This window comes from Mustela nivalis (assembly GCF_964662115.1).
Source record: "Mustela nivalis genome assembly, contig: HAP1_SCAFFOLD_1699, whole genome shotgun sequence".
NCBI classification, from domain to species: domain Eukaryota; kingdom Metazoa; phylum Chordata; class Mammalia; order Carnivora; family Mustelidae; genus Mustela; species Mustela nivalis.
This window is the reverse complement of record NW_028134965.1, coordinates 97,333-107,704: the sequence shown is the minus strand read 5'-3', so window position 1 is coordinate 107,704 and position 10,372 is coordinate 97,333. Positions and strand designations below refer to the sequence as shown.

At 41.0% G+C, this 10,372-nt stretch overlaps 1 long non-coding RNA gene across 1 annotated transcript; it reads left to right on the top strand.

Moving 5' to 3' along the window:
• The first annotated feature begins 127 nt into the window (after positions 1–127).
• LOC309858001 lies at positions 128–4,066 on the top strand. Its single transcript, XR_014308005.1, has 5 exons — positions 128–159; positions 1,637–1,701; positions 2,202–2,286; positions 3,599–3,675; positions 3,761–4,066. It is a non-coding gene; the product is annotated as an uncharacterized lncRNA (long non-coding RNA).
• Positions 4,067–10,372: the final 6,306 nt, after the last annotated feature.

Sequence of the window (10,372 nt, the reverse complement as noted above, 5' to 3'; positions counted from 1 at the left end):
AACTTTCATTTTGAGCAAAAAAAAAAAAAAAAAAAGAAATGCCAACTGGTTCTAATTATAACCTAATACTTGCTAAATTCCATATTTTAACAGGAACAAGGGGGAATAATGTCACTCACGGAGGTGTACTGTTTAGTAAACCGAGCTCGAGAAATGGAAGTAAGAATAGAACATTTAGATGTTCTTTAACTACATATAGACTTTCTTAATATAACACAAATTCCCCAAAGTGAATACAATTTGAGGAAGGGTTGAGAACACCAGAACTATCCCAGTAGCGGTGTGGTGTGCCAGTGTTGTGCTGAGTGACCTGGAGTAGCTCACTGACCCTCACTGAGACTCGGTTTCCCTACCTTTGAAATGGGAATTTGGGTTGACTGATACCTTCTGGCTTTACTATTCCGTGCCCATATTGTGATTAATAAGCCTGTGTATGATGTCTTTTCTCTGGGGTTGTCGACTGTTTTTAGATTCACTGGGTTGGAGACAGGTGGTGTGTGGAGAAGCCGGGGGAAAGCTGCCCTCCTCCACGGGCTCTGAATCAGCAGTGGCTGTTCTTTAACCCTCCTTGTCTCTTCACACCCATGTGTCCTTGGCCCCCCATGTTCTGTCCGTGCACTCTTCGTGCCCTTTAGTCAAACACAGTTTTGTGGTGTCAGTAGTCGCCTCTGTGCGAATAGCTCATAGACCTGTCCCTCCAGCTCTTACTGCAGCGCCGTATATCTAAGCCTCTGCTGTGTCTTCATCTGACTGGTCACCGTGAGTGCTATCAGTGAGTACTGACTATGAACCAGGCGCTCTGCACGCACTGCCCCATTTCTTCTCGTGGTACCCCAGAGAGGTAGCCTCTCTCACTCATGCTCAAGGGCATGATATGAAGATGAGGAAGTTGAGGCTCACAAAGATTCACTTATTTGACCAAGGTTGTGCCTTGGAAACAGTGGTTTGACAGGCATGTGGCCCCAGGCCGGGCTGCCTCTGGAGCCGTTCTGGGTGACTCAAAGCTGTACTTGTCAGCCACCATGCTAGGCTGATTCTTTAAGTTTGTGTGGTCTGGAAGGCTGGCCACTAGCTAGCTACATGTGACAACTGTGACCTTGCAATACAATTAATCCAAATGGAGCTATGCTAGAAGTGTCAATTATATACCACATGTAGGAGGCTTTGTACCAAATAAGAAGTTAAATATCTCATTAATAATTTTTATATTGATTATATATTGATGTTTTAGAATTCTTGGGTTAAATGAAACACATGTGTTAAAATTAATTTCACCTGTTCCTTTTTATTTTATTAATGACTACTAATATTTTATTAATTTTAAAATTACACACATGGCTTGTGCTGTTTTCTGTAAGATAGCGCTGCTTTGCTTCTTTATTAATTCTTTTTGCCTTATAGTGATGAAGCCACCTAAAATCCCTGATAAATGATAATTTTTATGTTTTTATTTAAAAAAAATTTTTTTTAACTAGACTCCATGGGCCAGCCTGGAGCCTGACTCATGACCCTGAGATTAAGTCACAGATAGATGATAATTGTTAAGTTTCCTCTTGTGTTTTAGTGATCATTATAATTATATAACATCACTCTATTAATTTGCAGTGTAAACTGGATTTTTTTTTTTTCCTATTAGTTGCTCTTACCAGAAGATTTAGTGAATGCTTGCAAGATGCTGGAAGCGCTAAAATTACCTCTCAGGTAAAAGAACCTCTGCGGGAAGCTTGCCAACTAGAGCCACTGTTCCATACAGAGTAGACAGGAAGGGCCTGCCGGGCCTGCCGGGCCTGCCGTCTGTGTGGTGAGCCAACATATTGCCCCTCTTGGAATGAAATGAACAGAATTCACTTATCCTGGCTTGCCACCTTATCAGGGCTAGTGGTCCAAGTCTTGTTGACTTGGGGGCAGTGACAGAGGAATGTGGGCTCTTCCTAGGAGGTCAGAATTACCAGCCCCTCTGCTAGACATCTTGTGTTAGTTTCTGGAGATTTAAAAGTATAGATGTTCAGCTGTGCATTATATTTTCCTCTCCCCAGGTTCATTAAAGAGAGCCAGACATATTTTCTTCAGCATGTGGATTATAGTTCATACTTTCATTAAGTGCTTATTCGCGAGCTTTTTAGTTATGCTGTAGCTACACCTCCTTAGTGGGTGAAGATCCTAGATATTCACAGCTTTGTTCTCCCATCTGTGGTTTTTAGGCTCCGAGTTTTTGACAGTGGCGTCATGGTAATTGAGCTTCAGAGCCATAAGGAAGAGGAAATGGTGGCCTGAGCCTTGGAGACAGTATGTGAACCCCGTTTCCTCCTCATCAGTCAGCCCACCAAGACCTGAATGCCTAGCAACTTGAGAAACAGGATTTCCTTTTGAATTTAACTTTACTAAAAAGTAATGTTTGTAGACCCAATTAAAAACACCTACTTTTTTTTTTTTTTACTTTTTTTTACTAGTCAAGTACAGTAGTGAGAAGGGGGAAAGAGTAGAACAAGGAGTTCGATCTGTAACTGTAACTGTTCGATCTGTAACTGCTATCTCAACTGAATAATCAGTTGAGATAACTCACCACCTTCGGACTAGCCAAAAACACCTATTATTAACAGTGAATAAATATTAATCAAAATTACATTGTTCAAGTTTTTGAAACTTAACCAAGGAGAACTGGAATTCGTGAGGTGCTGTCTTTTTGTTTGAAGCTCAGTCTCACGGACAGGTTTTTAACTTTCTTGATCAGAATGTGACCCCTGACAGAATTTTTTCTTTGAGTAACACCTACGTAAGTGGTATTATAAAACATCACAGGTTGTTTTACAGAATAATTGCTTCAAAAAATATGAAAAGCAGGGGTGCCTGGGTGGCTCAGTAGGTTAAGCGATTGCCTTCGGCTCAGGTCATGATCCTGGAGTCCTGGGATCGAGTCCCGCATCGGGCTCCTAGCTCCACAGGGAGTCTGCTTCTCCCTCTGATCTCTCCTTGCTCATGCTCTCTCTCACTGTCTGTATCTTAAATAAATAAATAAAATATTAAGAAAATACATGAAAAGCAGCTGTAGTTTAGATGGATTTTACTGGCCAAACTACTCCTATTACTCATTAGGAGACTTGAAATATTACTGCCTTCATAGCCTCTGTGGTGAGCCTGTTTAATTTGAATAATTCGTATTTATTACACTTACTTTAAACTAGGTGAGGATGAGGAAGTTGAGGCTTAAGACTTGATATTTCTACCATATATTTTAAAGCTTAACCTATATATATGTTTCCTTTACTGGAGCATGAAATATGCACTCATTTAGAATTTGTTACATGTTCCTTTTTAGAATCTCAAAGAGTTCTTCTTCATTTCAGTATAGAGCCTTCATTACATTGTAGATGGCTTCACCATATTTTGGTATTTTCAGCTCTACTGTGTTTCTCTCCGTCCTTCGGCATTTGTAGAATTAAACACTAGTGAAGAGGATTTAGTTTATAGTGAATATTCTTTGGATTTGAGTAAGAAATTTGGTAAATTACTTCCCGAGTATCCTGGTAGACAGTCTCCCTAGGTGAGTACTTAGTTGGACTAAATTAACACATTTTTGTCTCTGCTGTGTTTCTGGTAGGTTTCAGAAAAGGGATCCCAGACATCAGAAGAGTTTGCTAAGCTGGTGGGAATGTCTGTCCTCCTGGCCAAGGAAAGGTAAGTGCAGTCCTAGCTCTTCCTTACCACTGTATTTGTGTTTCTGAATGGACAAATGATTGTGGTGTCCCCCCTTGATTCCTAGGTTGCTTCTTGCAGAGAAGATGGGCCATCTTTGCCGAGATGATTCAGTGGAAGGCTTGCGTTTTTACCCAAATTTATTTATGACACAGAGCTAAGGGTTTTTTGTATTTCAAATCCTTCTTGTTCACGTACTTGTATCGTGTAGACGTTGTAGGACATTGAGCTCAGAGTAAACCCTGATAAACTGAGAATTTCTGGAACTTAATACTATACTATACTATACTATAAAACCCTTTTAATTTCTCCCTAAATATTATGGTCCAGGAAGTTTACTTGGGATAAATATAGGAAAATACAGAAAACTGAAGGCTGCTATGAATTTGAAATCATGCTACCCTGAGAGTTTAACCTGAAATCTGGTGGATTTTAACTTGACCCTCCAATCTTTTTTTTTTTTTTTTTTTTTTAAAGAAGGGGGTTTAGTTAATGGGGGAAGAAAGAAGTTGCATGTTTGGACAGGTTAGATCATTTTTCTGGTGTGACTAAAATTCACTGAGTTATAAAGGAAGTTTGTCTCTGCATCTAATGTGCCCATTTGGGGAGGTGGCGTTCATGACGCAAGTCATAGCTAGAGTGTAGCTTAAGAACTGACAGCACAGGGACAGAGCATCAGACTGTGGGACACAGTATGGGGCTCCTTCCCTAAGGCCTTTTCTTTAGAAACACTCTTAAACATGTCTTCAACATACACCTTAAAAAAGGAGAAAATTTTATTCAATTTATGTATATATAATCTAACTTGTTCTTTTTTTCACGTGATGATTTCATGGCTGGCATTTAAAGAATGTAACTATCTCATTTTGTTTAAAAAAAAATGCTGTGGATTTTGAAACTGAATTAACAAGCTGTATAGACACACCCAGGGATATGATTACAAATTTGGAAAGTAGAGGGCCGAGGAATTCCCTAGGATTGTGTGGGTGGAGGGGCCAGGAGAACCTTTAAGTAACTTAACAGGAACCTTGGTGCTCTTTGACCAAGGACAGGAACCAAGAAGGCGAACAAGTAATCGGTTTCCTTTTACTTCCTTTAATGAGTTTCAACAAGACACTTTAAAAAATCTTTCATCTTCCAGCAATACTTTTTTTTTCTTTACCCCATACGTTAGAAGTTCTGTAGAGAAACTATCTCACTGAGAACTATTACTGCGATAACAAAAACTGGCTCATATTGAATGTCGATTGCTTGAGTTCTAAAGTGGACTGCCTGACTTCCTACGTCATTGCTCTCCAGCGTATGGGGTGTTGGCATTACATCAAACTCAGGGACCCCACAGGGACAGAAGGAGCCTCCCCTTCTCAAACTGTGTTGAAAATGGAAAGTAGGGATGGTTTTCGGCCAAGCCTCCAGAAGGGATAGTGTCTGTATTGAGCTAACAGTTGTGACCAGCAGGAGGGGATACCCCAGCTCACAAGCTGGGATCCCATAGAGGTCACTGGGTGAGGTGGAGGCCACTGCCAGAGGCCACGACAGATGCCCTTTGGGGAAGGAAGTTGCAGGGATCCTCGGCTGCAGATCCAGGGAATCCCTACCACTGCAGCCAGATCCGGTCCCCTGATCCCTGCCTGCAAAAGTGACTGTCGCTGCTTCTCATCCTCCAGTGTCACGGGAACGTCTTGGCCCAGGCCTCCTGCCTGTCTTCATTTTCCAGACCTGTTGTTAATTATGCAATATGATGACAGATCCCCTCATTTCCTCATTGCTTAGCCTCAGGTTTGTTTGGAGGGGTATTCAGTGTCTGGCTGCCCGTGTCGTGCAGGCCGTTGTGTAGACTCGTGTGTATATCACTGCTGTTTCTGGGTTGTACTCACAGTGCTCTGGCACATGCATACACGCACATTCATATATGCACACACACACACACACACACACTTACACGTACGATATCTCATCTGGCTAAGGCTTTTAAAAAATTACAAAGGTAAATAATAATCTATCTCAGTAGTTGGAGTGAGTTGCAACTAAGATTGTTTGAGCTATTGGATCTAGTTCTTAATGATTTGGATTCATTACAGCAGACTCCCATGGTTCAGTGTATTTATTTATATTAGTGTGACAACACATTAAAAAAATGGAGCAATCTAAATTGTATAAAGACGAAGAGAAGTGACATGAATATATTTTGTAAATGTCATATTAATTTAAAAAGTATGATTTTACTGTTTTATTTTTAAAGTGGGCATTCTTCACTATTTCCAGACCTCTGTATGTATACTTTTTATCCCCCCCCACCTTTTTTTTTTTTTTTTTTGCCAAATAAAGTGTTGCAGAGGTTATGTTTAAATACAACCAATCAGGCCCTAAATGAAAAAAAAAAATTCATCTTGGTGATTATCACTAGTATAATTATTATTTTTGCTTTATTATCTTTGCTCTTAGGAGCATATTTTTGTTTGTAGCTTTACAGTAATGGTTTTTTTCCTAGTCACTGTCAAAAATATTTTTACATTGTACAAGTAAAGATTGTTTTCAGGGTTAAATGATTAGAATTAATGTATATAGAGTAAAATTACTGGAAAACTTTTAAGTGATTTTTTTCTTAATGTGTTCTTTTTAAAATACTCTTTGAAAAATATATGAAAGTGACAAACCTTTAATGAGAATAAGCCAGTATGTTAAGATTTTTTTCTTTATTTATGACCTCAAGATCTTACTGTTTTAGATTTTTAAAAAGAAAACAATGGGAAATGGCTCATGAACTGTTTTGGGGTTTTTTGTTTTGTTTTGTTTTAATTCTTGATGTGATGTCCATTGTTGACTGACCTTGTGTATTCACATGAATGTACTGTCTCTTGTTCCCTTTAACTAGACTAGCCTGAGCAGACATGGATTTGTCATGTCTTTATTCTCATGCTCTGCCCAGTAATCTCAGTGTTTTCCTTTTGGTATGGTAGAGTCATGACTCACAAGCTGTTTAGATTTTTAGACTGTGTGTCAGAAGTAAATCAAGCATGCTGAAAATGATCCCTGAAAATTTCTTAAATTGCCAATGAAGTTCTCTGTATAGTCTTAAAATTAGAATCCCTGTGATACATAGATATGAATATATTATGAACATAGTAAATATATTATATGCAATATACAATAAAAACGACATAGCATCAGTATACTTTTATAACACCAGTAACTGAACTATTTAAATGTGTGCCCTTTTTTGTTTTTGTTTTTGTTTTTTGGCCACTAGGTATGCTTGAATTTATATAAATTTATGGTAACCCCACCCCTCATGATAGATCTCTTGTGAACTCCACAAGGGGAGAGAGTTTTATCTGGTTTGTTCATGGATATATTCTCAGAGCCCTAGAATAGGGCCTGGCACACAGTAAGCATTCAATAAATATTAACTGAATGAGTGAACTCTGATGTATATACCTCTTTATAACCTGGCTCCATTTATCCTACCTTACTTCCCATTCAATTAAATGAAAAGAAAAAAATTTTTAAAGTACATATTGGCTATGTGAGGAACTGTTTGGCCACTGGTGTGGGGGGTGGGGTTTAAATAGGATACAACCCTGCCTTTAGGAGGGTGGCCTAGTTGGGTACATAGACACGTGAGCAGTGTTCTCTGAAGATGGAAGGATGTGCTTGTCACAGAAGCAGCATGGGCACTGTGCTGGGGAAGGCAGGAGGAGGGTCCTGCAGTTCCGATGGAGAGATCTGGAAAGGCCATGTGGGAGAGGAAGGGCCTCATAAACTAGGCTCAGGAGGACCAACAGATTGTCAGTAGGTGGAAGGCGCTGGGTAGGGGAACAACATGAGGCGTGCCCCTTCCTATCCCTGGGGCCTATTTCCTTACACTGCGCAGACTTGGCCTTTCTTTACTTTTCCCCATTGACTTATCACCTTCAGCCCAATAACCAGAATCAGACTTTGCTCATTTCCACCTGCTTTAGAAAAATCTGTTTCCAGTATGTAACTCTACTATTTCTAAACTCTGTAATAGTTATGTTATCTGTCTCATTTATGGAACTATATTTTATCTTAATGCCATAAGAAAAGAGAGGAATTGGGCTTCTTTAAAGTACAAGGATTGTCACATAACTGAATCTTTTAAATTTCTTCTGGCCTAGGTCAGTGATTGTACATGGTAGATTCCTAGTTGACTATTAATACTTTAGTGATTTTTGGATTATAATGTGTCGTGAACTGACTCACAAACCTAAATCTGTCCTTTACCATCCACCCAAAGAGACTTTTCATCCAGACCTGTCAGGGCTCAGCCTGTCTGAGATACTCTGTCTTATTCAAATTCCATGACATGGGGCATATCCACGATGTGGGAAGCACTCCAGAAAAGTCAGGTTGAAACACATGTAAGATCTTGTTATTACAGCGTGAAAAGTGGGTCATCTGTGTTGTTCCTAGAGTCCCAATAATCATGAGTGAGTTGAAGCTTTTCTCTCAGAGCAATATCTAAGGAAGTAAAGGATCTCTCCATGGATATAAAGGATACCAGCAAGATAATAAATATGTTTACAGTTTGCGCAAGATTACTAGACCAGTCGCTGACCCAGAAAGAATTAAAGCTACCTTGACAGAAGCTTGTTTGGTTAATCCCAAGACCATGGAAGCTTTTCCCCCCTTCATGTCTACACCGCCTTCTTTTGGAAAAGATTATGCCTTAAGTGTGCAATAAAGACAGAAACACAGTTTGGCAAGAATTCTAATTAAGGGAAAAAATGACCAAGTATTGAAATTACAGCTGTTATTTAAAAAATGTCCCAGCACATTGATCCAACCCCTTCTACCTACCTAGGTCCTCCCAAGTCCCAAAGGTGGATTTCCAGGGAGAGCATGTCTGAAAGGTTAATGCAGAGCAAGTTGTTTTCTATGTTTCATTTAATCATCATAAAACTTCCATACGACTGTTCTATGCCTTTTATAGTGGAGGAAAGAAGCGATTGAGTATTTGCCAAGGTTACTGAAGTAGGGCAAGAATTAATCTTAGCTTCCTCTAACTCCAAAGCCCCATTCTTTTTTTTTTCTTCACTTTTTAATTAATATGTGATGTATTGTTTCAGGGGTACAGTCCTATGAATCATCAGTCTTAACACAATTCACAACACTCACCATGGCACATACCCTCCCTAATGTCCATCACCCAGCCACCCTATCCTTTCCCTCCACCGCCCAGCAACCCTGTTTGTTTCCTGAGATTAAGAGTTTCTTTTTTTTTTTAAGATTTTATTTATTATTTATTTGACAGAGAGAGATCACAAGTAGGCAGAGAGGCAGGCAGAGAGAGAGGAGGAAGCAGGCTCCCTGCTGAGCAGAGAGCCCAACGCAGGACTCCATCCCTGGACCCTGAGATCATGACCTGAGCTGAAGGCAGCAGCTTAACCCACTGAGCCACCCAGGCCCCCGAGATTAAGAGTTTCTTATGGTTTGTCTCCCTCCCTGGTGCCCTTTCCTCCCTACTCCCCCCCACTCACCCCCCACACTGCCTCTCAGATTCCTCATATCAGAGAGATCATATAATTGTCTTTCTCTGATTGACCTATTTCACCAAAGCCCCATTCTTTACATTGAGCTCTTGCTTTCAAAAATGCCAAGGACTGTAGCATATATTTGAAAAGATATCTCAACTTGGACTGATGAATGGACGTTGGAGTAGATACTTCCTGTCAGTAAAGCCTTGGATGGATTTAATTAGTACTGCTAGCATTAATTATTGGACAGAATAAGTGTTTAGCAAATTCATTATCTCAGCCAACCTCTGATAACTGATAGTTGTGTAATTGCATTACCTTTTAAAAGATTAAGTGATAGATTCAAAAACCTGCAAATGCTTTACTTTTAAGTTTTAAAAATGGAGGTAATATTTACAGTGAAGTGTACATATCTTAAGTTGGAGGCATTTTAACAAATGTATACTAAATCCATGTAACTCAACACCCCAGCCAATAGAACATATCTGCTGCCATCCCCCTGGGGCCTCTTTCCAGTCACCTGCTCCCTGGAGGCCACTCCTGCTCTGATTTCTGTTACTGCACACTAGTGGTGTCCGTTAAATGGGCTGTTTTGTATAGAAGAAAAGCAAATGGTAAACTGTATTCACGGGACAGTGGACCGAAAAGCACGGCTGTGAAGCTGGAACTCTTATCCTCCAGTATTCCTGTAAAAAGACAACTGCAATACTTGAGAATTAAGGTGTCATTTTTTAAATTTAGCCAGCTCTGGCTGCGGGGAAAGAAAAACCTAAACGAAGATGCGCTTTGCCTGAACTGTTCTCTTTTGAGACTCTTCAAGGCCATTTGGGCAACCCAGTTTACAGCCCACCAGCGAGGCCACTCGGATGGCTCACTTTTGTGGTTCCCCAGAAGAAAGGACCCCAGGGGGAGAAGTGATTGGATCAGAACGCGGGGAGACTGCGGCTCGCCCTGGGCCCAGGCCCGGGCCGTGGGTGCACGTCGGGGCTGTACCTGGCCCCCCGAGGGCCCCCTCTCCCCACCCCATCCCCCCAACCCGCAACTCCCCACTCCGCGGCCCCGGCCGCGCGCAGGAGGTAAGATGCACTGCCCAGGGCGGGCGGGGCTGATTTCGCCAGCCGGCCGGGCCCCCGCCCTCCGGGGCCGTCCTCCCCGCGCCGTCGGGGGCGGGCCCGGTTGGG